Genomic DNA, 9,995 nt, shown 5'->3' with positions numbered 1-9,995 from the left:
GGGAAAGGGGAGGGTTGTGGGTGTGAGGGACGGTATGGGGGGGAAGCCATTGTAATCCATAAGTCGTACTTTGGAAATTTATATTCATTAAATAAAAGGTAAAAAAATAATAATAATAATAATAAAATGGTGTTTTTTGGGGCTGGCGCTGTGGCACAGCGGGTTAAAGCTCTGGCCTGAAGGGCCAGCATCCCATATGGGCACTGGTTCTAGTCCCAGGTGCTCCACTTCCCATCCAGCTCTCTGCTATGGCCTGGGATAGCAGTAGGAGATGGCCCAAGTCCTTGGGCCCCTGCACCCACGTGGGAGACCTGGAAGAAGCTCCTGGCTCCTGGCTTTGGATCAGTGCAGCTCCTGCCATTGCGGCCAATTGGGGAGTGAACCAGCGTATGGAAGACCTCTCTCTCTCTCTCTCTCTCTCTCTCTCTGCCTCTCCTTCTCTCTGTGTACTTTCAAATAAATAAATAAATCTTGGGGGCTGGCGCCATGGCTCACTTGATCAATCCTCCACCTGCGGCACCAGCATCCCATGTGGGTGCCAGGTTCTAGTCCCGGTTGCACCTCTTTCAGTCCAGCTCCCTGCTGTGGCCCAGGGTGAGGGGCAGTGGAGGATGGCCCAAGTGCTTGGGCCCCTGCACCCGCATGGGATACCAGGAGGAAGCACCTGGCTCCTGGCTTTGGATCAGCATAGCTCCAGCCATGGCGGCCATTTGGGGGGTGAACCAGCTGAGGGAAGACCTTTCTCTCTCTCTCTCTCTCTCTCTCTCTCTCTCTTTCTCTCTCTTACTGTCTAACTCTGCCTGTCAAATAACTAAAAAAATTAATTATGAAAAAAAACTAAAAATAAATAAATCCTTAAAAATTTTTAGATGATTTTGAGAGACAAAGGAGAGAGAGAGAATCCCATCTATGGTTCACTTCCCATATGCCAGGAGCCAAGGACTCAAGTACTTGAGCCATTGCCTACTGCCTCTAGTGGTGCATGTCAGCAGGAAGCTGGAAGAGGGAAGAGAACAAGATCTCAGACTCAGGCAATATGATGTGAGATGCGGGAGTCCTAACAGTCAGCTTCACCACTAAGCAATCCTCTTCTTATGATGCAGATTACTAATAAGAACAACCATAGCTGATTCTGTTATAGTGTCTACCATCTACCATTCTATCATCATCACCACTTACAATTACGTATGTGTATAGTTTATGTAAATTATCTTTTTGTGATGAAAGAGGTAGGGAAACACACATTTTCAATTTTAGGCTTATTATTAGACAGAACATGTCTGAATTTTGCTGTCAGGAAAGGGTCATGAGGTAAAATTCATCATACTATGAAGGGCCAGTGCTGTGGCATAGTGGATAAAGCCACCACCTTCAGTGCCAGCATCCCATATGGGCCCCGGTTCAAGTCCTGGGTGCTCTACTTCTGTTCCAGCTCTCTGCTATGGCTTGGGAAAGCAGTGGAAGATGGCCCAAGTCCTTGGGCCCTGCACCTGTATGGGAGACCTGGAAGGAGCTCCTGGCTCCTGGCTTTGGATCCGTGCAATTATGACCATTGTGGCCATGTAGGGAGTGAACCAGTGGATGGAAGACCTCTCTCTCTCTCTCTCTCTCTCTCTCTCTCTGTAACTCTGACTTTCAAATAAATAAATCTTTTTTTTAAATGCTATGAAGAGGTACCAGGCATGGAACTGAGATGTGTGTAGATTAAGTTTATTTCGACAGTAGCACCTGCCTGTATGTAGAAACCATAGTTTTATTTATCCCTATATGATAGTTATTCTCTGAAAGCATGACAATAAGAATGGAGGTTGACACTGCCTATTTTTTATTTTTTGACAGGCAGAGTTAGACAGAGAGAGAGAGAGAGAGAGAGAGAGAGAAAGGTCTTCCTTCCATTAGTTCACACCCCAAATGGCCGCTACAGCCAGAGCACTGTGTTGATCCAAAGCCAGGAGCCAGGTGCTTTCTCCTGGTCTCCCATGAAGGTGCAGGGCCCAAGCACTTGGGCCATCCTCCACTGCCTTCCCGGACCACAGCAGAGAGCTGGATCAGAAGTGGAGCAACTGGGACAGAACCGGCACCCAACCGGGACTAGAACCCGGAGTACCGGTGCTGCAGGCGGAGGATTAGCCTAGTGAGCCGCAGCGCCAGCTGACACTGACTTTTAACAGGGAATCATGAGACAACACTACTTCATATAAAGAGGTAAGCAAGGACATTGTCCAACCATGGACATTTGAAACACATAATTTGTATCATACAGGACTCATTTTCAACAGCTACACATGGGAACTCAAGAGAAAGGCAAGCTAGTGGTATAACTGGATTTTAATCTAGGTTTTAAAAAGCATATCATGTTGGAAATGTTGAACTTTGAACAATTCATTGCATTTGAAAGAATTTTTGGAAAATTATCTTAAAAGTTCATGTACATACTCTATTGTATCCAACAAGGTAATTAACATTTCATTTTTCAATTTTAGTATCATTTTATTGGAGAAGCAACACACACACAGGGGCGGGGGTTGGGGACAGGCAGAGAGAGAATCACCCATCCAGTGGTTTACTATTCACACACCTGAAACAGGCAGGTCTGGACCAGGCCAAAGCTGGGAGCCAAGAACTCAGTCTGGGTCTCCCATGCATGTGGCAGGGACCCAAGTACTTGCGCCATCACCTGCTACCAAGCAGGAAGCTGGGATCAATATTGTAGCTGGGACTGGAGCCAGGTACTCTGATATAGGATGCAGGTGTCTAAAGCAGTGTCTTTCTACTAGATCAAATGGCTGTCCTGCTTTTATCTGATTTTTTTTTTCAAGATTATTTATTTATTTATTTGAGAGAGTTACAGACAGAGAGAAGATACAGAGGGAAGGGTCTTCCATCCACTGGTTCACTCCTCAAGAAGCCAAAACAGCTGGAGTTGGGCTGATCAGAAGCCAGGAGCCAGGCTTCTTCCTGGTCTCCCATGCAGGTGCAGGAGCCCCAGCCACTTGGGCCATTTTCTACTGCTTTCCCAGGCCAGAAGCAGAGAGCTGGATTGGAAGAGCAGCAGTCAGGACACCAACCAGCACCCATGTGGGATGCCAGCACTGTAGGCAGAGGCTTCACCTACTACCCACAGTGCTGGCCCCCATCTGACTTTTATTACTCTGTTTTCCTAAAATCCATATTCCCAGTTGTTACCATTTCCACTTTCAACATTTCTTGAATATTCTCTCTTCCTTTTACTTGGAAGGTTATCTCAATCTGGTTTCTATTTGAATGATTGATTTCTCACAAAAATCCAATCACCTGGGTTCTTTATTATCATATTTTTCCCACTTAATATAACTTCTTGGTTCTTCAGTGTGTTTCTTTTGTATGTTTTATTTTATACTGCTAACATATCCCCTTAGGTTTATTACTACCAAGTGATTTCCTTTGTCCCACCTGCTATGCCATTGCTCATAGAATATGCTATTTTGCATGGTACAGTCAGTGAGTACCACATCCTGTTTCAACAGTCTGACTGCGCAGGCGAGAGGCTGTGAAATGGGAATTTTGAACAGGTGCCAAGTTATGTTTCAAGATGGATCTATGTGGTTTCTCACCACCAGGTTCCCAGGGCCCCTCTCACAACTTTCTCATATACACAGGCCTTCTATAAACGGCTAGTAAATCTCAGGCTGGGGTGGGGGTGGGGGTGGGGGCATCTCCAGGCGGCCGTTTTTCTCTCCAACACCAGGTTCTGGTAGAACTCAGACCAACCGCCATAGCCCCCAACCGTTCCACCCGTCATCCGGGGGGGCTCAGCTCCCAGCTTCGGGGGCCGTTAAGGCCTTTTGCTGGGACGAGGTGAGGTTTCCTCTAACTGGGACACGGCAGTCACGCCTGGTCAGGGGTCTGCCGCCCAAGGCCCGCAGTGAGGGCCAAGCTTGCGTCCACGACCCTGCCTTGTCCGGCCTTCCAGCTCCTGGGGGCCTCCGCAGCGATGATGCAGCGGCCACCATTCCGATCCCGGGCCACAGGTGCCCCGTGAAAGGCACGGCGTCCTCGGCGAGCTGGCTGGGCGTGCTGCTCCCGGAGCTCTCTGCCGGAACTTGATTTGAGCCTTTTCTACAGGTTACAGAGTCGAGAGTACTGTGTGAAACCGGTACTGGTATTTACATCAAATTCTCCTCACCCATCGCAGTGTGGTAGTCATGTGCTGTCTGGTAGCATGGGCTAATTTCGGGATAATATTTCGATTGTTTCCGGTACTACATATTAGTCCGTTTTTCGTTGTGATAATGAAACGGCCTGAGGCAGGCTACTTAAGAAGCAGAGACGTGTATTTAGCTCGTAGTGTGCAAAGTTCATAAGGCCTGGTGCTGGCATTAGCTCAGCTCTGCTGGCGCATCGCGGCAGATGGCCCTAGTGAGTGTGTGTGTGTCAGGAAGGGATTCTATCTTATTCAGGGAGTCAGAAAGTGAGCTGGGGGAGGCATGCTTACGCTTTTGCAACAATTTGCTCTTATGAATTCACTCAAGCATTCTCCTTCAAAGGCTGTGTCCTCAGTGACCTAAGGTCTGCTCCCACCAAGACTCTCAAAGATCCAGCTTCTTCTCCAAACTGTCACCCTGGAGGACCAAGCCTCCAGGACAAGAACCTTTTGGGGGACAAAAAACATCCCAGCCAGGTACGTTCTACGTTGTTTTAGCTTACATTTAGGGATGTCCCCATAAATTAATATAGTTGATTGAGATTCATAACGTATTTGGAAATACTGGTGATACTTCCTATGATGTAATAGATTTGTTTGAGCAGTGAGCTTCTGTTTCATAAAAAAAAAGATACCGTAGTGCAACAGATTTATAAACCAGAATTACAATGATAACTGGAGGAAATACACTTCTTAGAAAATTATTCGGTCAATAACACTTATTTGAAATTGTTTCATTTCCCAAGTTATTATTTGGTATAGTTATTTTGTTGTCTGTCCATCATTTCCTCGCCATGTTATTGTAGCACAGACCAGAGATGTGACCACAGGCATGCCTTTCAGCTTAGATGTACCAGCCATAATGTTGTCTACCCATCCCTGCATGAGGAGTGTTTGCCCAGGGTAGAGAGTGAATCTCTGGTGACTTTTGTTGTCCTGAGAGGCAAAGACTTGTTTGTGTGTCTGCCTGGAGCTGTGTCTACAACCGTGTCCCATTCACAGGGTGAAGAAAGGCTGTGAGCAGTTTGTCCTGGTGCCACAAAGTCCAGGCAGTCTTCTCGGGACTGATTCTGCACCAGCGGTTATTTTTATTTTGTTTCTTGGATTGTGTCACTTACCCTGTTGAGATGAGTTACTCTTGTATAATAGAATCTGACTTGATTGTATTCATCTGGCATGGCTCTGACCCCCACCTTTACTTCACTGAACTATTTAAAGGTGCTTGTACATAAATAATCTGATTTAAAAAAAAAAAAAGTTCTTACACTTGAGGGGCCAGTGTTGTGATGCAGTAGATTAAGCTTCATTGCTGGCATTCAATATCAAAGTATCGATTGGAGTCCCAGCCGCTCCAGCTCCGATCTGGCTTCCTAGGCTGCTGAAGAGGCAGTAGATGATGACTCAGGCATTTGGACTCCTAACACCCGCTATGGGAGACCCAGATGGAGCTCCTGTCTCCTGGCTTCAGCCTGGCCCAGCCCTGGCTGTTGTGGACGTTTGAGGAGTGAACCAAGAGATGGAATATCTGTCTTTTCCTCTCTCTGTCATACTACCTTTCAAATAAAAATAAGTCTTAAAAATAAGAAGTTCTTACACTGGAAATATGAATATCTCCAGGCATTAAAAAATATGGCACAATGCCACCGAATGGCTTTGGTGCTCCTTTAGAGCTACCCAGACTCATCTAGTTACTACCACCTAGTATGAACATATGCTGGCTAATTTTTAAAATTTTATTAAAAGTACTTATCCTGATATTTTAAAGTTTATTATCTTCTTTTCATATATTTTATTGCAAAATTACCTTTTATTTTGTTACAACTCACTAAATTCCACAACCCACAAAAGAGATGTGAAATGTAGTTGGAAAAGCATTGTTTAACAATTTAGATTAACTCACTTGAATTCTGACATAACAATGAGTTTTCATTGCTCCTTTTTGCATTACTAATATTTGATAAAGGACACACGCACACCCAGAACAGAGCTTGCTGGCTCCTGAGGTGGACTTTTGCACTGAAATGACCGGTAGACCATTGCCTCTGCGAGGGAAACACTGCTTGGTAGATTTTCAATGTCCAACAGATTATGGTCGACAAATACACCTTTATACTAGAACCCTAAATCACTAGTGTTTAACGCTTCATCTGTTCTCGTCCAGTACCCCATGCTCACTCGCTCTTTCTCTCCCCTCCCACCATGGTAATTAGATCCTTGCATGCCTCTTCCTATTTGCATTAGTCAGCTTTCTGTTACTACAATAAAATACCTTCCAGTCTGCCTAGAAAGAAAGCAGCTTATTTGTGCTCGCGGTTCTTGATATTCACGGTCCAAAAGCAAGAAGGCCCCACTGATTGAGCTTATGGTGACAGTGTTATTACAGGAAGAGCCCTGAGACCATGCAGACCACTGCATGGCAAGAGAGGGAGTGAGTCCAGGAAGGATCACATGGGGAGCCCAGAACTGCTGGGCCTGACTACAGCTTTTGTAACCAACACTCTTGTCAGAACCACCAAGGCTATGTCCCTGATGACCTAAGGACCTTCCACTAGACCCACCCCTCAAACATAATTGGATTAAATTTCTTTATCAACTTAAGACTTTGGTGTTAAATGTCTACATGAGTTTGGGAGCCAATTCTGTTCAAACCGTGGTTTTTTGGCATGCATTCCTTTCTTACATTATCATAGAATATGCCTCATATGTTCCTGCACTGGCAAAGTCCCCCAGGCTGGTTGGTAGATCTATAAAGAAATACAAAGAGCCTAGTCCTGAAACTTAAGTATTTCATAATTAGAAAAGTGTCAGTTGAGAACAAGAAACAGAATGAAGCTTATTTAACACTATCATGATACAGCAACTTTTTACATAATGTCCCCCAAATCACCAGAACTACTTTATTTTCCATTTAAAATCTCCCATGTCTGCACTGATGGGGATCCTTCTAGGATTATAGGCCACGATACTGCGTTTAGACTGACTAGGTGTTGCGTCTGTTGCTGTTGAAGATTTAACACACTAGCTAGCTACCTAAGAAAGAAAAGTGAACTTACAAATGTTATGCAGCACACATTTTCAACTTTTCATTTAACTCCCCCATCATACTCACTGATAATCAGATTTGGCAGGGCTATTTTATTTGGGAAAATATGTGCACAGAATCGGGATTCCATTATTCCAGTGATAAATCTGACAGACAAGGTTGAGCAAGACTGAGTAAATGCTGATACTTGCTGATAAGATAGTGTGCTTATATTTCAAAAGAGTGAAGTTTCTGAGTCTTTATAAGTGACAGTGTCCACTGCTCTTTCTAGCTAACCTCATTATCTTGCATACAAAGATGATAATAGGATGGCGCAAGTTTTTTTTTTTTTTTTTTTTTTTGACAGGCAGAGTGGACAGTGAGAGAGAGAGACAGAGAGAGAAAGGTCTTCCTTTTGCCGTTGGTTCACCCTCCAATGGCCGCCGCTGCAGCCGGCGCACCGCGCTGATCCTGGCAGGAGCCAGGAGCCAGGTGCTTTTCCTGGTCTCCCATGGGGTGCAGGGCCCAAGCACCTGGGCCATCCTCCACTGCACTCCCTGGCCATAGCAGAGAGCTGGCCTGGAAGAGGGGCAACCGGGACAGAATCCGGCGCCCCAACCGGGACTAGAACCCGGTGTGCCGGCGCCGCAAGGTGGAGGATTAGCCTATTGAGCCACGGCGCCGGCGATGGCGCAAGTTTTAATGCCAGACAATGCCCTCAATATGTTCCTCCCCACTCTCTACTCCCCAAATCCATCAGATTGATCTCCAGGAAGACTCAGGCTCACAGCCCACTCTAGGTAAATTATGCCCTCCAGGAACACAATCCATTAGAGAAAAGTTATCTAAGGAGTGCAGCCAGTAGAAAAAAAAAAAAGAAGACAATACATATAATAAACTTTTCACATGAAGCAGAAGCAGCAGAAAGGAAGAATATATTAAACATCTGAGAAGTCAGGGGGAAACATAAACTAAAAGGTAGTAGGAAGAAATTAAGAAACATGAAGATAGTAGCAGAACGCCCATGTCTTTTCCGTGAGAACCTCATAAAATTACAAAAATAAATAGGATATATTTGAAAAGTGATAACTGAGGATGGAGTGATTTTTCCAATAAAAATAAAACAATTTCAAATGTATATTTTTAAGATTTATTTGAAAGAGTAACAGGGAGAACAAAGGTCAGAGATATCTTCCATCTGCTGTAGCTACAATGACCAGGGCTAAGTCAGGCAGAAGCCAGGAGCCAGGGGCTTCATCCTGGTCTCTAAATGTGGGTGGCCGGGACCCAAAAAGCATCTTCTGCTGGTTTTCTCAGGCCATGAGCAGAGAGCTGAATTGGAAATGAAGCAGCCAGGACACTAACCAGTGCCATACCATACGGGATGCCAGCATCGCAGGCAGTAGTTTTACCCTCTATGCCATGACACCAGCCCCCGGGATATACCTTTTCTACTCTTTGGAGCAAACACAAAGAAGAACAATTGCTGGATTATGTGGTAAGAGTGTATTTAGCTTGGTAGGACATCTCAAACTCTCTTCCAAGCTGTACGTATGATTTTTAATTCCAGCTAGCAGTAAATGAGAGCTCCTATTGTTCCAGATCCTCATCAGCATTTGCTGTCAGTTTTCTTGATTTGGGTCACTCTAATAGTTCTGTAGTATTAGCTCTCATTCTTCATTTTGTCTGCATTTGCCTAATGATATACAATGCTGTATACCTTTTCATATGCTTATTTATCATCTGTATTTTTCTTTGATGCAGTATTTGTCATTCTCTTTGGCTCACATTGTAATTGGGTTGTTTATATGCTTATTGTTGAGTGTAAGAGTTCTCTATGTATTTTGGAAAAAAAGGCATTCTTCATTATGTCTCCCACGCAGGTGCAGGTGCCCAAGCACTTGAGCCATCCTCCACTGCCCCCCCTCCCCAGGCCACAGCAGAGAGCTGGACTGGAAGAGGAGCAACCAGGACTAGAACCCAGCACCCATATGGGATGCCGGCACCGCAGGCGGCGGATTAATCAAGTGAGCCACGGCACCGGCCCCTACTCATGCTTTCTTAATCATGCTTGAAACTCCACTCCCCTCCTGGGATGAAATATTTTACCTCAGATGAATACTACTGTCCTTAGAGCTCCAGTAAATCTCTCCTCCTTTCCCTCACAGAGACTGAGATTGACCCTGGGGTATGGGCCAGGAGGGGAATATAGGTAGAGTTTTGACTCCTGCCCCTGTGAGGATTTATCTTGAAGATCCTACTTTTTCCCTCACCAGTGACAATATCCTTTGAGGCCTGCTACTCGTAAGGGAGTCTGTTGTACCTGAGCGAGTGCAAACAAAGGAGCACCACACATTGATAAAATCTGATGGTCCTTTATTGCCGGCAGTGGAGAGTGGGCTCATGCCCTAAAGAACTCTCGACCCCGAAGCCCAAAGCAACAGGGTTTATAAAGGCAAGAACCAAAAAATCGGGAGGGGAATACATGGTTTCTGGGATCAGAGGGGAATACGTGGTTACGGGGGTTAAGCTGACCTAAAACCTATGCGAAACTAGTATCAATTATAATCTTGACAATACCAGTTACAATCTTAACAAAATCAATTATAATCTTGACATTAATCCAGATATTGGTTTTAATCATATGTAGGCCACAGACAAATCACATTTTTATCATTAACCCAGATGCAGCCTATCCACTTCCAAGCTTGAGCAATCATGGTAGGGAGTTTCCATGTTCTGCCAAGTGTGATGCAGGTTGCCAGGTGTGATGCAGTGGACTGCTCTTGT

At 45.1% G+C, this 9,995-nt stretch overlaps 1 long non-coding RNA gene across 1 annotated transcript; it reads left to right on the top strand.

Moving 5' to 3' along the window:
* The first annotated feature begins 4,011 nt into the window (after positions 1-4,011).
* On the top strand, positions 4,012-9,226 carry LOC149128690 (uncharacterized). The gene is made up of 3 exons (XR_016236568.1): positions 4,012-4,135; positions 4,527-4,660; positions 9,095-9,226. It is a non-coding gene; the product is annotated as an uncharacterized LOC149128690 (long non-coding RNA).
* Positions 9,227-9,995: the final 769 nt, after the last annotated feature.

Source organism: Oryctolagus cuniculus, chromosome 1 (genome assembly GCF_051225735.1).
Source record: "Oryctolagus cuniculus isolate XC-2025 breed Fujian yellow rabbit chromosome 1, ASM5122573v1, whole genome shotgun sequence".
Lineage (NCBI taxonomy): Eukaryota > Metazoa > Chordata > Mammalia > Lagomorpha > Leporidae > Oryctolagus > Oryctolagus cuniculus.
This window is presented reverse-complemented; position numbering and strand designations above follow the sequence as displayed.